Raw genomic sequence first — 16,097 nt, forward strand, 5'->3', positions numbered from 1 at the left:
TCCAGGTTTTGACAACAATAATAACTATATTCAGGTTTCTGTGTGACCATAAATCCTCAGATGCCCTGAGGTTCAGTGACTGAGCAATAGTAAGAGCATTTCAATTTTGGAACAATGTGGTAAACTTTTTCTAGAGTGGCCATTCTATTCTTCATTCCCACAACAAATAATCTAGAGCTAATGTCACTTCATATCCTTACCAGTAATTGAACATTTTAGCCTGTAGATATGTGCCATTTTGATGAGTGTATTACCTAATAGCTTTGATTAATTATTTTATTTATTTCATTAATTAATTTAATTACTTTAATTCATATTCTTCAGGATACATGACATAGTGCCCCCAGTATATATCTTTATTGGTATGAGATAGTCATGTTAGTTATTTTCTTGTTGTCTTTAACAAGTATATCTTGAGCAATACATTTATAGTAGAATGTGTTCTGGAAGTGATTTTTTTCTATGTTGTCCCTTGATGTTGTCGTTCATAGAATAAAAGTTGTATTTTAATAAAGCCTTGCTTATTAATTATTTTTTCTGAAATTTGATGTTTGAGTTTAACAGAAAATTTCTAAGTGTAATGATAGATATATATCCGATGTTATCGTGGAAATTATAGCTTTGCATTCCTCATTTGGTAGGCTAATTTTTTTTTGCTTCCTTTTTCGCTTTCAGCGTACTATTTTTTTTTATTAACTTGAGTATTTCTTATTTACATTTCGAATGTTATTCCCTTTCCTGGTTTCCAGGCAAACATCCATAATCCCTCCCCCATCCCTTCTTTATGGGTGTTCCCCTACCCACCCTCCCCCCATTGCCGCCCTCCCCCCAACAATCACGTTCACTGGGGGTTCAGTCTTAGCAGGACCAAGGGCTTTCACTTACACTGGTGATCTTACTAGGATATTCATTGCTACCTATGAGGTCAGAGTCCAGGGTCAGTCCATGTATAGTCTTTAGGTAGTGGCTTAGTCCCTGGAAGCTCTGGTTGCTTGGCATTGTTGTACATAAGGGGTCTCCAGCCCCTTCAAGCTCTTCCAGTTCTTTCTCTGATTCCTTCAACAGGGGTCCTATTCTCAGTTCAGTGGTTTGCTGCTGGCATTCGGGTAGGCTAATCTTACATGATGAAGGAAGAAACATTCATGTATATGAATGTGTTTACATGTGTGTGTATTGGCTTTTGGGTATCTGATTATTCCAGCAGCATTTGTTGAAATTCACCTTCTCTCCCTTCCTTTGTCCCTTCTTCAGCTATGTTCTATGTCTATTCCCAGGCTGTCGCCTCCACTGTATTGATTTGTGTATTCTCTCAATAGCACCATACTTTTAAAGGAAACTGCCTCATTAGAAACTGTCAGAACTACAACATTGTTCTTCGTGTAATTCTGCTTCTATCTAGTTTTGATGAATACTCTTTAAGGTCACTAAAGTACCTCCTGTAAGTTGAGAGGAGAAAAGAAATAGAAAAAAAATCTGTCATAATTAGTGATGGAAACTGATCTCAAAACTTGGAAGTTTTGGAAATAATTGAAATGTAAAGTTCTTAAAAAGTCAGTGTTCTGAAGCTTAGAACTAGGAAGGTGAATGTTTTGTGGTACCATTGAAGATAGCATTAAAAATGATGAGTCCTTATCTTTTATTTTCTTTTATTTTTTTTTATTTATTTTTTTTATTAACTTGAGTATTTCTTATATACATTTCGAGTGTTATTCCCTTTCCCGGTTTCCGGGCAAACATCCCCCTCCACCCTCCGCCCTCCCCTTCCTTATGGGTGTTCCCCTCCCAACCCTCCCCCCATTGCCGCCCTCCCCCCATAGACTAGTTCACTGGGGGTTCAGTCTTAGCAGGACCCAGGGCTTCCCCTTCCACTGGTGCTCTTACTAGGATACTCATTGCTACCTATGGGGTCAGAGTCCAGGGTCAGTCCATGTATAGTCTTTAGGTAGTGGCTTAGTCCCTGGAAGCTCTGGTTGCTTGGCATTGTTGTACTTTTGGGGTCTCGAGCCCCTTCAAGCTCTTCCAGTTCTTTCTCTGATTCCTTCAATAGGGGACCTATTCTCAGTTCAGTGGTTTGCTGCTGGCATTCGCCTCTATATTTGCTGTATTCTGGCTGTGTCTCTCAGGAGCGATCTACATCCAGCTCCTGTCAGTCTGCACTTCTTTGCTTCATCCATCTTGTCTAATTGGGTGGCTGTATATGTATGGGCCACATGTGGGGCAGGCTCTGAATGGGTGTTCCTTCAGTCTCTGTTTTAATCTTTGCCTCTCCCTTCCCTGCCAAGGGTATTCTTTTTCCTCATTTAAAGAAGGAGTGAAGCATTCACAGTTTGATCATCCGTCTTGAGTTTCGTTTGTTCTAGGGATCTAGGGTAATTCAAGCATTTGGGCTAATAGCCACTTATCAATGAGTGCATACCATGTATGTCTTTCTGTGATTGGGTTAGCTCACTCAGGATGATATTTTCCAGTTCCAACCATTTGCCTACGAATTTCATAAACTCGTTGTTTTTGATAGCTGAGTAATATTCCATTGTGTAGATGTACCACATTTTCTGTATCCATTCCTCTGTTGAAGGGCATCTGGGTTCTTTCCATTTTCTGTCTATTATAAATAAGGCTGCGATGAACATAGTGGAGCACGTGTCTCTTTTATATGTTGAGGCATCTTTTGGGTATATGCCCAAGAGAGGTATAGCTGGATCCTCAGGCAGTTCAATGTCCAATTTTCTGAGGAACCTCCAGACTGATTTCCAGAATGGTTTTACCAGTCTGCAATCCCACCAACAATGGAGGAGTGTTCCTCTTTCTCCACATCCTCGCCAGCATCTGCTGTCACCTGAGTTTTTGATCTTAGCCAATCGCACTGGTGTGAGGTGAAATCTCAGGGTTGTTTTGATTTGCATTTCCCTTATGACTAAAGATGTTGAACATTTCTTTAGGTGTTTCTCAGCCATTCGGCATTCCTCAGCTGTGAATTCTTTGTTTAGCTCTGAACCCCATTTTTTAATAGGGTTATTTGTTTCCCTGTGGTCTAACTTCTTGAGTTCTTTGTATATTTTGGATATAAGGCCTCTATCTGTTGTAGGATTGGTAAAGATCTTTACCCAATCTGTTGGTTGCCGTTTTGTCCTAACCACAGTGTCCTTTGCCTTACAGAAGCTTTGCAGTTTTATGAGATCCCATTTGTCGATTCTTGATCTTAGAGCATAAGCCATTGGTGTTTTGTTCAGGAAATTTTTTCCAGTGCCCATGTGTTCCAGATGCTTCCCTAGTTTTTCTTCTATTAGTTTGAGTGTGTCTGGTTTGATGTGGAGGTCCTTGATCCACTTGGACTTAAGCTTTGTACAGGGTGATAAGCATGGATCGATCTGCATTCTTCTACATGTTGCCCTCCAGTTGAACCAGCACCATTTGCTGAAAATGCTATCTTTTTTCCATTGGATGGTTTTGGCTCCTTTGTCACAAATCAAGTGACCATAGGTGTGTGGGTTCATTTCTGGGTCTTCAATTCTATTCCATTGGTCTATCTGTCTGTCTCTGTACCAATACCATGCAGTTTTTATCACTATTGCTCTGTAATACTGCTTGAGTTCAGGGATAGTGATTCCCCCTGAAGTCCTTTTATTGTTGAGGATAGCTTTAGCTATCCTGGGTTTTTTGTTATTCCAGATGAATTTGCAAATTGTTCTGTCTAACTCTTTGAAGAATTGGATTGGTATTTTGATGGGGATTGCATTGAATCTGTAGATTGCTTTTGGTAAAATGGCCATTTTTACTATATTAATCCTGCCAATCCATGAGCACGGGAGATCTTTCCATCTTCTGAGGTCTTCTTCAATTTCTTTCCTCAGTGTCTTGAAGTTCTTATTGTACAGATCTTTTACTTGCTTGGTTAAAGTCACACCGAGGTACTTTATATTATTTGGGTCTATTATGAAGGGTGTCGTTTCCCTAATTTCTTTCTCGGCTTGTTTCTCTTTTGTATAGAGGAAGGCAACTGATTTATTTGAGTTAATTTTATACCCAGCCACTTTGCTGAAGTTGTTTATCAGCTTTAGTAGTTCTCTGGTGGAACTTTTGGGATCACTTAAATATACTATCATGTCATCTGCAAATAGTGATATTTTGGCCTCTTCTTTTCCGATCTGTATCCCCTTGATCTCCTTTTGTTGTCTGATTGCTCTGGCTAGAACTTCAAGAACTATATTGAATAAGTAGGGAGAGAGTGGGCAGCCTTGTCTAGTCCCTGATTTTAGTGGGATTGCTTCAAGTTTCTCTCCATTTAGTTTAATGTTAGCAACTGGTTTGCTGTATATGGCTTTTACTATGTTTAGGTATGGGCCTTGAATTCCTATTCTTTCCAGGACTTTTATCATGAAGGGGTGTTGAATTTTGTCAAATGCTTTCTCAGCATCTAATGAAATGATCATGTGGTTCTGTTCTTTCAGTTTGTTTATATAATGGATCACGTTGATGGTTTTCCGTATATTAAACCATCCCTGCATGCCTGGGATGAAGCCTACTTGATCATGGTGGATGATTGTTTTGATGTGCTCTTGAATTCGGTTTGCCAGAATTTTATTGAGTATTTTTGCGTCGATATTCATAAGGGAAATTGGTCTGAAGTTCTCTTTCTTTGTTGTGTCTTTGTGTGGTTTAGGTATAAGAGTAATTGTGGCTTCGTAGAAGGAATTCGGTAGGGCTCCATCTGTTTCAATTTTGTGGAATAGTTTGGATAATATTGGTATGAGGTCTTCTATGAAGGTTTGATAGAATTCTGCACTAAACCCGTCTGGACCTGGGCTCTTTTTGGTTGGGAGACCTTTAATGACTGCTTCTATTTCCTTAGGAGTTTTGGGGTTGTATAACTGGTTTATCTGTTCCTGATTTAACTTCGATACCTGGTATCTGTCTAGGAAATTGTCCATTTCCTGAAGATTTTCAAATTTTGTTGAATATAGGTTTTTATAGTAAGATCTGATGATTTTTTGAATTTCCTCCGAATCTGTAGTTATGTCTCCCTTTTCATTTCTGATTTTGTTAATTTGGACACACTCTCTGTGTCCTCTCATTAGTCTGGCTAAGGGTTTATCTATCTTGTTGATTTTCTCAAGGAACCAACTTTTGGTTCTGTTGATTCTTTCTATGGTCCTTTTTGTTTCTACTTGGTTGATTTCAGCTCTGAGTTTGATTATTTCCTGCCTTCTACTCCTCCTGGGTGTATTTGCTTCTTTTTGTTCTAGAGCTTTTAGGTGTGCTGTCAAGCTGCTGACATATGCTCTTTCCTGTTTCTTTCTGCAGGCACTCAGCGCTATGACTTTTCCTCTTAGCACAGCTTTCATTGTGTCCCATAAGTTTGAGTATGTTGTATCTTCATTTTCATTAAATTCTAAAAAGTTTTTAATTTCTTTCTTTATTTCTTCCTTGACCAGGTTATCATTGAGTAGAGCATTGTTCAATTTCCACGTATATGTGGGCATTCTTCCCTTATTGTTATTGAAGACCAGTTTTAGGCCGTGGTGGTCCGATAGCACGCATGGGATTATTTCTATCTTTCTGTACCTGTTGAGGCCCGTTTTTTGACCAATTATATGGTCAATTTTGGAGAAAGTACCATGAGGAGCTGAGAAGAAGGTATATCCTTTTGCTTTAGGATAGAATGTTCTATAAATATCCGTTAAGTCCATTTGGCTCATGACTTCTCTTAGTCTGTCTACATCACTGTTTAATTTCTGTTTCCATGATCTGTCCAGTGATGAGAGTGGGGTGTTGAAATCTCCCACTATTATTGTGTGAGGTGCAATGTGTGTTTTGAGCTTTAGTAAGGTTTCTTTTACGTATGTAGGTGCCCTTGTATTTGGGGCATAGATATTTAGGATTGAGAGTTCATCTTGGTTGATTTTTCCTTTGATGAATATGAAGTGTCCTTCCTTATCTTTTTTGATGACTTTTAGTTGGAAATTGATTTTATTTGATATTAGAATGGCTACTCCAGCTTGCTTCTTCTGACCATTTGCTTGGAAAGTTGTTTTCCAGCCTTTCACTCTGAGGTAGTGTCTGTCTTTGTCTCTGAGGTGTGTTTCCTGTAGGCAGCAGAATGCAGGGTCCTCGTTGCGTATCCAGTTTGTTAATCTATGTCTTTTTATTGGGGAGTTGAGGCCATTGATATTGAGAGATATTAAGGAATAGTGATTATTGCTTCCCGTTATATTCATATTTGGATGTGAGGTTATGTTTGTGTGCTTTCATTCTCTTTGTTTTGTTGCCAAGACGATTAGTTTCTTGCTTCTTCTAGGGTATAGCTTGCCTCCTTATGTTGGGCTTTACCATTTATTATCCTTTGTAGTGCTGGATTTGTAGAAAGATATTGTGTAAATTTGGTTTTGTCATGGAATATCTACATGCCATCATCAGAGCCCAATTCTCCCACCAAAACACACATGGAATATCCAAACACACCAGAAAAGCAAGATCTAGTTTCAAAATCATATTTGATCATGATGCTGGAGGACTTCAAGAAAGACATGAACACACTTAGGGAAGCACAGGAGAACATTAATAAACAAGTAAAAGCCTACAGAGAGGAATCGCAAAAATCCCTGAAAGAATTCCAGGAAAACACAATCAAACAGTTGAAGGAATTAAAAATGGAAATAGAAGCAATCAAGAAAGAACACATGGAAACCACCCTGGATATAGAAAACCAAAAGAAGAGACAAGGAGCTGTAGATACAAGCTTCACCAACAGAATACAAGAGATGGAAGAGAGAATCTCAGGAGCAGAAGATTCCATAGAAATCATTGACTCAACTGTCAAAGATAATCTTTTATTTTCTTTAATTTCATTCTTTGTCTTCCCTCCTTTTCTTCCTCCTTCTCTTTCCCTCTTTACTAGTCCTCCTCTCCCTCTCTATCCCCTTTCGTTTCACATTTATTCATTAAGAGAGGTTAGTTGTTAATGAATAGTGAAAAACAGACCTCTGACTGGCTTCCAGGAGGGATGTGGAGGATGGTGTGCTGCTGAAAGCAGGAGAGGAGAAGCAGATGAAGCATTGACATTGTCTGAGGGAATGGAGAACATCTGCTTCCTTCTCAGTATTCTTGGCACGTGAAGCATACATAATAATTCATCTACTGAGTTACTGCTCACTCATTCTGTCCAGTTACAATTTCTTTCTCCTGCTTTTACTCAATAGAGACAATGGCTGATGTCTCGTGAAGCCACTTGAGGGGTCTACTTCCTGTCATCCATTTCACCACCTCACCAAAACCTCCGACTCCCTAGGGTTCCTAGTTTCCTCATTGTGCTCTGTGAAGTAGAGGTACAAATGCGGGGGGGAGGGGGCTCTGAGAGCATATCTGGACCATTCTCACTGCTCCAAGCAAATGTGGATGTCCCTGGAAAAGAACCACCTAACGAATGTTTTTTGAATCATGAGCTGCTAATAGGTCAGTAAACAAAATTTATTAAACACAGCTGCATTCAATGCCATGCAGAAGTGTGGGCTAGGGGTACATGCAGAACTGAAATCTAAAGGGGGATTAAGAGAGATTCAATTAAAGTCTGCTAAGTAGAAAAAACTCAATTAGATGAAAGTAGTGTATCTGTTCGAGTGGAAATGGGTGGGTAGAAATTTAAGTGAGGATTTGAGCTGGGTTCTGTCTAGTGTTCATTATTCTTATGAAGCCACAGAAAGAGAAATAGATCAGGCACAGGCACATATGATGTTTTGATGTTAGATTAAAACATATGATGGAAATGATGTTTTACCTAATCAAGGAGGGATTGTGAGGAAGGAGTTAGATGTGTATCTGAGTAAATCATCATAGAGAGAGTGGGCTCTGATCTCACAATATCTAACAAGAGGTATGTAGCCACAAGCGTACCATTGAATCTATCTATACTTCATATATAAGAAGGATCTGAATGATTGACTCATGAATTATTAACCTGGCTAATAATGCTACATTTTTTGTATTTATTGAATCTGTGCATTTTGGGGAGTATTCTTAGGAGATACACATGCTGCTGAGAGATCATAAAGAGCAGAGGACAACTGGAAGGTATCAGTTCTCTCTGTCAAAATCAAGTTCTCGTATTTCACAGCAAATACTGTCATCTAACTGGTCGAAATTCTTAAGGGATTAGAGTATTTTTATTTGTTTGCTTGCATGATCTTCATTAGTGATTTGTGCATGTATTGAATCATGTGTGCATGTGTGTGTTTCTAAGTGTGAGTAGTTGTCATACATGTCTGTGCACATGAAATTTGAGGACAAGAATTTGTTATCAGATGTACTCTTTGGTTGCTCTTCATATTATATTTTGAGGTAAGGGCCATTGTTTGACAATAGAGCACACCTGATTCTATTCGTCTATCTAGCCAGCTTATTGTGGAATATCATTTCTCAGGCTCCTCAGTTCTGACACGTCAGGGGCTCCCACAGCCTCATGATATTTGCATTGGAAACAATACTGATGTTCACATACCTAATGCTTCAACCACTGACCCATCACCCCAGGCTTTAATTTTTCTTGTAGTATAACTGTGCAATTCAATGATTGCTATTACTATTTACTTTTTCTGAATTTCTGTCTGGAGTTTTCTAGCTTCATTCCCACTCACACCTAACTAATACCAAACACGGCATATTGAATGACCATCTAGAATTAGACTCAGTTTTCTGCCAGTTCCTTACCAACACCTCCTCAGTGGAATTCAGCCCTCATTGCATGCTGCCCCAGATGCCCATCCCTTTTTAGCCGTTTTTATCACATATTATTTGTTGCTGTTCCATTTCACACTATCAGTTTCGGAAATTACGTTTGTATTTTTCAGGCCATATTGGTTATTTTTATGCTCCATTCCCAGCATATGTATTGCCCCTGTTCTTCACTAATTAGTATGTCAAATCCAATTTAGAATTCTCAATTCCTTAGCACAGCTTCTCTCACTGTTGTAGTTAAACATATTCATCTGTGTATCCACATAGTAACTCTGTCTTTCAGATAGATACAAACCAGCACATATTTTTTTTTATTAGTTCATTGCCTGTGATCTTCTTGACACTGTGGGTGTCAGAAATCCATGGATGTTGTATAATCCATGGTGAATACTAGCGAGACTTTGTAACACCATACCTAGTATTGTGAAAATACTGAGTTAGCCTGGTAAACAAATGTACAAAGACATGCTTGAAGTCTACTTAAAGGAGACTGTGGGCCTTCATGAATTTAATAATCTCTTATATGTTTTTAGAGTATAGGAAAATTACTAGGGAGTCAGTAATACCTTACATTTTTGATTATAGCTTTATATTTTCCAATGAGGAATCTATTGAGAAGTGGTAATTTGGGAAAGTAAGCATTTTATCATCATTCAAAATAGATTAAGACAAATATGAACAACATATAATTTCACAGTGAGGAAAGTAGAATCCAGGATTGTTGATTCAGGGATATTAACAAATACATATATATCAATTAGGAAAGTGTTCAAATCATGAGACTGAGGATAAACTGTTCAACGAGGCCAATGATTGGCTTTAAATGAGTCTAGGTTATAAAATTTTTAAGAAATGAAGTAAAATAACTCAAGTTGTCCTAAACTTTTTCCTGTGAAGAAAGAAGATAATCACGATTATGAAGCAGTTGGCAAAAATATTAAAACAAGAATTCATCTGTAATGGATTTTATTCAGAGCTTCGTTTCTTAAAATGTTGCCATAATTCAGGCGATCTTGAGGCAGGAGACAGCTGGAATTGATAATAGGACTGCTCAAGCCTGTCATTAGTTCTGCAATATTAGCTTAAAATTAGTGTGGGGAGAATGCAAAGTTCATGCAGATTTTTGGTTCAATTCCTTACAGCACATAAAAGATAAAACAACATCTTTTATAAATTACTGGAACTTGTGTTATACAGAACACAGCAGTCTCCATTTTTAAATGTACTGGTAGAAAGTATATTTTAGTAAGCACATAGTAAGCACAAATATGCCAGTCATATTTTAATCTAATTATAAAACATATTAATTTCACAAAATAAAAATATTTCTCTAAAATAAATATGCTTTCATTTAATTATTATATAAAGATTCACTCCAGAAGTTTGTGTACCCTTAGGAAAAGGCACAGTTTACCTTCTTAGCTTCCTCTCTAGTTGGTAAGGTGACTATCCTCACTGAAGTAACTTAAGGGGAAAGGGGTGTATTTTGGATCATAGTTTTGTATGTCAGACAAATTCTAGTTTCATACCAGAGAAGTCAAGTATGCAGGAGCATTACGAGTATAATCAGAGACATCAAGGAAAGAATGAATATTAACTTTCAGATCCTTATTTATACTTTATACAATGCAGGGTCCTCTGCCTAGGGGATAGCCTTTCTACAGTTAAGATGAGTCTTTCAATACCAACAGACATCATCAAAGCTGTTTTTCAATCATATGCCCAGCAACTCATATCCCAGGCAACTCTGGATTTTGTTGAATTAACAATTAACCCTAACCAATAAGTAACCTATTGCATAAATAATATAAACTATGTGTAGCAACTTTGCCTTTCAATAAATTGATATGTCACCCATTTGATAACAGCAGTTACAACCAGGTTAAGCATCCATTAGGGCAGTGTCATTCCTTCAAAGGTCAAGTACTCTGATTGAATGCACCCATCTTGGACAACACCAGACAAACTTTTATATGCACCCTACAGAGGTTCAACAAATGATCTTAATTTTTCCAAGCCACACAATCACATTTGATATTTTAGAAGGAAAACAGGAAACAGTAGATATTCAATAAAATAAAAGCAACATATAGGCACTTTTACATTGCTTTTTATGTTGATACAAATTAATACCAATATATAAACTGTATTGAAATTTCAAAGAAATGCTGTTTAAAACACCAAGATATAAACTCTCCCAGTCTTATATATGTATATGTGTGTGTGACTTAAAAAACGTACATAAACTTTCATAATAAACTATGCTTAGTTGTTTGATTATTTTATTATTATATAAAGAATAAAAGTGGAGTGATTCCCCGAGAGATTATGACCTATCAAGTTACAGATTCTTAGCCCTATTATTAATGCTAGGTATGGAATTGTGGATTCAGACTGAAATCCATGCAGAAAGTGGTTGGTTCTTCGATAACATTTGTACTACTATTGCACTCATGGGTGTGTTTTACCAGGATACTCATTTTTTTATCTAGCAGGATTCACAGCTTGACGACAGATTTATACATCTAACACTTCTAACAGCATGACTCTATTTGGCCAATAGGATTGAAGCTTACAGGTAAGTTCCAGCTTGGTTTCTTCAAGTTCTTTGGCTCAACTAGGTGGTGTCCTTAGGAATAAAAGTTTGCTGTGTAGTTTTAGGGGAAGTAATCAAAACCATTTTAATATTCTTTAATGTTTGGGGGTTCATAGAACTCACTTGTCAATGAATGAAAAATGGGTAATCAATTGATCTTTCCCCCTGGTTTTTAGCCTGTGTTTTAATCTAATAAAGGTACTTTTATCCTGTTATAATACAACTTTATATTTAAAATATTTTTGTATGTGTCTATGACATAGCTACTTTTCTACTGCTCAGAGAAGAAACTAAAACAAAATAAACTCATAGTTGAAAGAGTTTATTGTGGCTCACAATTTGGAATAGATCGATTAGCATCATGGCAGAAAGTATGGCAGCAGGAAGGCAGGCAGAGAGAGAGAGGGAGAGAGAGAGAGAGAGAGAGAGAGAGAGAGAGAGAGAGAGAGAGAGAGAGAGAGAGAAGAGAGAACTTGAATCTATGGGCTTTTGGAATCTCAAATACCATTCCCAGAGATGTACCTGCATCAAAAAGGTAATACTTCCTATGCCTTCTCAAAGAGTTGCCACCTGGGCCCAAGTATTTACAAATATAATACAATGAAATTCATGGTCATTCTAACCACCACAGTACCTATTTATTTTATAAAATGTCTATTGTAGGTTTTCATGTGATTTTGCAAAGGCCTTTAGTGTTACTTGTCCCTCTATGTATGCTTTCCTCTACCGTGTTACCTCATCCCACACCATTCTTTCATTGTTTCCAATTTGCCTTTATATCACTTCATTCTATATTTCCTTTCTTGAAACATCCCCATTCTTGAATTCTTCATTAACTTAGTGACCTACGGTATTGTTATTCCAATCAAAGCAGGCATATATACAGACTCAATGATAAAGTCGACAAAAGAGAAATATTTACCATTTGTTTATCTATGCCAAGGCATCTTTATGTGCCATAATTGTTCATGGATTGTTTTGATTTTAACACAGAGACTGTCAACTGATCAAGGAAAAGGAGATCCAGTGACAGACCCAAACTGGGATAAAACTTAAGGGGAGGCCCCAAGGCCTGGCACTATTACTGATACTATAGTGTGCTTACAAACAGGAGTCTAGCAAGACTGCCCTCTGAAAGTCCCAACAAACAGGTGAGTGTCAGATGCAGATACTTACACCCAACCAATGGACAGAAGATGCTGATCCCTGTGGTTGAATTAGGGACAAGCTGAGGAGGAGGGCAACCCTATGGGAAGACCAGCATTCTCAAGTAACCTGGACCCCCAAGATTGCTCAGACACTGAACCACCAACCAGATAGCATACACTAGCTGATATGAGGCCCATAACACATATACAGCAAAGGACTGCTACATTTTGACTCAACGAGAGAAGATGCACCTAACCCTCAAGAAACTTGAGGCCCCAGGAAGTGGGGAAATATGGTGGGGTGGAGGTGGGGGTGAATACATCCTTTTGGAGACAGGAGTAGGGGACTGGGGAGGAGAAGGTATGGAATGTGGAACAGTCAGACAATCAGAGGCAGACCAGAAGACGGATATTTATACAGTCTTTACTGGACTGTAAAAAAGGATTAAAGAGAAAGAAAGAAAGAAAGAAAGAAAGAGAGAAAGAAAAGAAGAAAGAAAGGAAGAAAGGATGAGAGAATGAGAAACAATACTTAGCCATAAATAGGAATCTACAAAGTATCCCCTCCTCCAGATCTCAAGTGTCATTAAGGAAAAGATATTGAGCAGGAGGATTGTGAGTGCCAGTAGGGCATGACTACAAGGAAACATGGTTTTCCACACACAAAAAGGTAGTTTCATATATTAAATCACAGCAGTCATGACAGTATATACAAAATCTGCATGAGTTAAAGCAAGAAAAAAAATCACAGCGCAGAAAGCGAAGTTGAACCAGAACTACCACTATAAACTAAGGTGCTCTTGGAAATTTATAATGAGGAAGAAATTTATAATATATAGGAGAGGAAGAGCCAATTTCCTTGAAGGTTATGACCCCCCGTAGGTCAGTAATGGTGCACTGGATAGCAATATACAAGCGTACATGATCAATAGGAACTGAACTTAGAGGACTGTTCTTTATAAACATTGGGTACAAAGTTTGGTGTGTAGAGAAGTGGGTGGATATGGCAAGATTTGGTGAAGGGTAGCATTTCATGATGATTTCTAAATAATCTCAGGGCAATGCTCTACACTCATGTCCCCCTTAGTGCAAGGTTACGATGGAAAACTACATGGAATCTTCTTAATTCAGATGGACACTATTAAAATCCAGTGGTTCAAGCAGATCTGGAAAGTGTTGTGTCTTTGAAGTACAGGGAAGATACAGCTGAATGTGGGACAGAGAATTCTCACCTGAGGAAAATTGAATGGCCATGAAACACCTAAAGAAATGTTCAACATCCTTAGTCATCAGGGAAATGCGAATCAAAACAACCCTGAGATTCCACCCCACACTAGTCAGAATAGCTAATATCAAAAACTCAGGTTACAATAGATGCTGGCGAGAATGTGGAGAAAGAGGAAAACTCCTCCATTGTTGGTGGGATTGCAAGCTAGTACAACCACTCTGGAAATCAGTCTGAATGATCCTCAGAAATTGGACATAGTACTCCCAGCTATATCTCTCCTGGGGATATATCAAAAATGTGCTCCAACATAAAACAAGGACACATCTTCCACTATGTTCATAACAGCCTTATCCAGAATAGTGAGAAGCTGGAAAGAACCCAGAAGTCCCTCACCAGAGGAATGGATACAGAAAATGTGGTACACTTACATAACAGAGTACTACTTAGCTATTAAAAACAATGACTTCACAAAATTCATAGGAAAATGGATGGAACTAGAAACTATCATCCTGAGTGAGGTAACCCAATCACAAAAGAAGACACATGGTATGCACTTACTGATAAGTGGATATTAGTCCAAAGGCTCAGATAACCCAAGATACAATCCACAGGCCACATGAAGTGCAAGAAGAAGGATGACCAAAGTGCAGATGCTTCAGTCCTTTTTATAAGGGGGAACAAAAATTTTCAAAGGAAGAAATAGAGAGACAAAGTTTGAAGCAGAGACTGAAGGAAAGGTCTTCCAAAGACTGCCACACTTGGGATCTTGCCCAGATACAGCCAACAAATCCAGATAATATTGCTGATGCCAAGAAGTGCATGCTGACAGGAGCCTGATATAGTTTTCTCCTGAGGGACTCTGCTAAAAAATGACAAATAGAAAGGTGGATGCTCAAAGCCAAACATTGAACTGAGAACGGGGTCCCCAGTGGAGGAGTTAGAGAATGGATTGAAGGAACCGAAGGGGCTTGAAACCTGCTAAGTACAATACCAACCAATCAGAGCTCCCAGGGATGAAACCACTATACAAAAAGTAGACATGGACAGACTCATGGCTCCATTTGCATATGTAGCAGAGGATAGCCTTGTTGGACACCAGCGAGAGGAATAATCCTTGGTCCTGCGAAGGCTCGACCCCCCAGTGTAGGGGAATGTTAGGGTTGGGAGGCGAGAAGGTAGGGATGGTTGGATGGTAGAACATCCCTGTACAAGAAGAGCGATGGGGATGGGATAGGGGGTTTATGGATGGGAAACTGGGAAAGGGGATAACATTTGAAATGTAAATAAAAAATATCCAAAAAGAAAGAAAAAGCAGAAAGTTTTTGGAAGCTATATTGTATAAATTCTGTTTGTCAAAAATTTCTGTTAGCTACAGCCGGAAGTAAAAAATCCTATAGTCATGTTTTTACTATGCTAACTTGTGCTGTATTTTTATGCATTTTATATGGCTATCTTATTTATATATGAAATGTAGACATCAACTGGTACAACACAGAAGAGAATAGTTGTTTGATATGTATAAATGTTCTTTATGGTATCTAATGTTAGGAAATCTTTCCTTAAAATAACTACTTGTAAAACTGGAAAAAAATAAAAGAAATTACACTGACAAATATGAAAGAAATGAATTCAAGTTGTGTCGTCATCAAAAGAGAATTAGATTGAGCGTGTCATATTCTCAATTAGTAAAATTAGCAAAGGAATTAGGTATTCACTGATTCCGCCCACTCAGGTCTAAAATTTAACCCCAGTGTCACTTAAATTGCTGGACTCACACATAAGGAAACAATGTTGCCTTATTCATATTAATGTGTTCTCAATTAAATGGTGCATATATTTTTATTAGACGTCAAGTTGAAAATGACTTTGAATACTTATTTGGCTATTTTCATTTACAATAAAACTATAAGTAAGTCTGCCACAAATTCTGGAAAAAAAAGGATAATTGTTATAAATATGTGAAGCTTCGAGATTTAATTAATTAATAATTAATTAATTAAATATGGTGATGTAGTTTCTAAAGATGAGAGGAGGTGACAGTAAGAGTCTTTGACTCAATAATGTCCATAGCTGAATATCAAGACATCAATGTTCTGGACTGATGTAGCTAATTCAAAATTCTCTGATGAATTGTATTCAGGCCTGTTCCTTTTCCCCTTATAGAAAGTCAAATGAGGAGATGAAAAATAGGTGTTTTTTCAATGGTTCAAAAATCTGCTTCACCTGGTTGCATTTTTGGCTGAGCTAAACACAATAACAAACTGATTTCTAAGAAATCCATTTTTTAGAAAAATTATTCAAGAAATACATGAGATTCCCCAATATTTCTATCTACACATCAAAGAAAATATGATTCTGATTGAGGCAATTACTGAAATTCAATACGATAATTTGTAGC

Source organism: Rattus norvegicus, chromosome 16 (assembly GCF_021556685.1).
Source record: "Rattus norvegicus strain SHRSP/BbbUtx chromosome 16, alternate assembly SHRSP_T2T, whole genome shotgun sequence".
In the NCBI taxonomy this organism is placed as follows: domain Eukaryota; kingdom Metazoa; phylum Chordata; class Mammalia; order Rodentia; family Muridae; genus Rattus; species Rattus norvegicus.